Consider the following 2,922-nt stretch of genomic DNA (forward strand, 5'->3'; position numbering starts at 1 on the left):
AAGTTAAACAAATAATAAATATAAACATAAAAATAAAAAAATAAGGAAGGAAAAAAATAGGGTAGGAGTTATAATAATAACAAAAATTTAAGTGACTTATTTTTGTTCATAAAGAAAACTTGAATTTGAAATTTAGAAAATGTTGAAGTTAAGCAAAATATATTTACTTTCTATAAACTTTTTTACACAGAAAAGTTTTGTTTTAAATACCAACAATGACTAGTAGAGGAAGACTGCTGAGTGTGGAGGAACGAATTAGGATGGCAGATTTTTTGGAAGAAGAACTGAAAGACTTGTATAAAACTTTATCCTCTTTGTCTTTAGTGGTTGACACCATCAGTAAGAAGAAGAGAAAAGATAAATTGGTGTATCTCATCGAAGAGGTTAGTTTGTAAATAAATAAATAAATCAAAAAAGACTTAAGTAGATTATTAATGTTATATGTTTTGGTTTTTAGAAAACAAACAATGTTATCTCAACTACTGGAGGATAAATAAAATATTAATTAAAAATACACTTTTTATACTGTAAGAAAACTTTAAAGTTTTATGTTTGCGGTAATTTTTTTATTTTTAGTTATTTTAGTTATTTTCAGAACAATGCAAACTATAACAAAAATTTGTTTAAGATAGCAACAAAACTTGATAAATCGAATATTATAGTTTATAGTTCAATAAACTTAAAACTAAATCAATGTATTTTACACGCTGTAAATTAAAAAAAAAGTATCTTTTTATCAACAAAGAAATAAACTCAAGAAGAAGCACATAACCTTGTTATCTATTAATAAAACAAATATATATTATGTATTAAATTAAATTTAATACGTTATGATTTCTGCAAGACTAAATTTTTCTTTTAAGCTATTTTATTAATTGTCTTTTGTTTAAATATTGTCTTTTGAAAAATTACAAAAAGTTTATGTGTTAATAGTTTTTTGTCTCATTTAGCTCATAAATTTAAAAATTTATAAACAAGTTTGGAAAAAATAAAAATAAACCAAGAATTAAAAAATCAATTTAAAGTTTTAATAGCGAAGTCAGGAACCAAGACAATTTAATGTCATTCGAAATAAACACAAAACTTTTTTTCATAGTTTTTAGTTTTTGAAAAACTTTGAAACTAATTTCAGGTAGAAAGCTACATTTACTGGATGAAAGGTAAGCGCGAAATAAAAAGAAGCGAGTTCCCTCCTAAACACTCCTACTTTGGTGAGGAATATAAAGAAGTTGTTGGGCATTTACTCCATGATGACTTTGACCTAAAGGATCCAAGAAGATATGCGTTTTAATTTCTTATTGCTAACTAGTAGTCTTAGTTCATAGTTTTAAGAAACTATTTGTTGTATAATTTAGTTGTTCACTTAGTTTTGACCACTGTTTTAGAAGACAAAAAAAATCAGTTATTTTTAATTAAACTCATATATATTTTTATATCTAAACTCGTGCTTATTTTTCAAAGTTAATAATACTTTAAAGTGTATCTTTTTCTGACTCTGTAACTTATAGCTTTGTATAAAAAGTTTTGTTAAAAGCACATAAATATTTTTCTTAAAAAAGCAACTAAGAAGGAATAGCAAACAATGATAAAAAAAATTTCGCAAAGATTTATAACTTTTATTTTCTAAAGCTTAAGTTTATCAGTCATTACTTAAATAATTTGATAAGAATTAAATATTAATTCAGTCAAACACATTCTTAAAATCAATTTAATTTGTGTTTACTTAGATAAATAAAGGTTTTAGTAGCATATATCCTATAAGTATCATATGTTAATAAAAATTTATGATTTTAAATATTATTTCGATGAAACCTACAGTAGAATTTAACGTGTTTTAAAATATTTTTTTATAAATATTACATTCCCGTTTTAATTATTTGTTATTACTAACACCTAAGTAGTTACTAATAAAAACCAGTAATGAATAGTAAATGTATTTTATGTAAATTATCTTAAACTAAGTTAGAAAGTATTATTTTTATGTAGTAAACTTAGGAATACTTCAAAACTAAAAAAACAAAAGCTTATTTGCAGAACTTCATGAATACAAGAATGCAGTATTTTTTTCATTATTATATAAAGCTTATTTGCTCTTTTTTATATTTAATGTTTTGTTTTAAAACTATGAATGGTTTTTTCAAGTATCTATTGTCACTTAGAAAATTACTTTTACAACGAATAAATTACTTTAGATGTTAACGTGACTTGCAACAAATTTTTCAAAGTTTGTCTATGTTTTCTAGCTGTCTAAGATTCCCGGTGATAAAAAATATAAAAAAACTTTATATAATTTAATATTTCCGTCGAAAATGTATAACTATAAATCAATTAGAGGTTTGGTTTTATATGAACTGTCTTAATTAGAAATGTTCATTCATCGAAAAAAAAACAAAAAAAAAAAGTTTAAATCAAAAAAATGTATCATCATTAATTATAAAAATACTAAAAACAACATAAAACAAAGAATTAACCCAGAGGTCGGCAAACTAAGTTCTGCAGACTACATGCGGCCCGTGAGCATGCTGTTATTCTGGACGGGATACGGCTCATCAAAAGTAAAGCTTGCGGTTCGCGAAAACTCAAATTTGGCCCAGGAAGTAAAGTTTTCAAAAGTTGTCCAAGATATTCTGAGGAGTAAATGAAAAGAAAAAGAAAACCCTAGGTTAAACTTACGGGTAACTCAGAATTAGCCACAAGACGTAGTTTGTTGGTCCCTGATTTAAACCATTTTTGAACTAGACTAACTAGTGTTAAAGCTGTTTTATTGCAAAGTTAAAATCTAATAAACTAATATTAGTGTTTTTTTAAAAGGCTTGTATTGAACTTGTTTGAGTTATTTTTTTAGAACGTGGTTGTTTTTAAATCTATGGCTATTATTTATTATAATCTATTACTAAATGAATTTTAGTTGTTTTTATTTTC

The 2,922-nt window shown here is 24.4% G+C and overlaps 1 long non-coding RNA gene across 1 annotated transcript; it reads left to right on the forward strand.

Annotated features, from left to right (window-relative positions):
• Positions 1-255: 255 nt before the first annotated feature.
• Positions 256-1,319, forward strand: LOC145835290 (uncharacterized). Its single transcript, XR_014369849.1, has 2 exons — positions 256-383; positions 1,133-1,319. It is a non-coding gene; the product is annotated as an uncharacterized LOC145835290 (long non-coding RNA).
• Positions 1,320-2,922: the final 1,603 nt, after the last annotated feature.

This window comes from Thalia democratica, chromosome 4 (genome assembly GCF_965202585.1).
Source record: "Thalia democratica chromosome 4, ktThaDemo2.hap1.1, whole genome shotgun sequence".
Taxonomy (NCBI): domain Eukaryota; kingdom Metazoa; phylum Chordata; class Thaliacea; order Salpida; family Salpidae; genus Thalia; species Thalia democratica.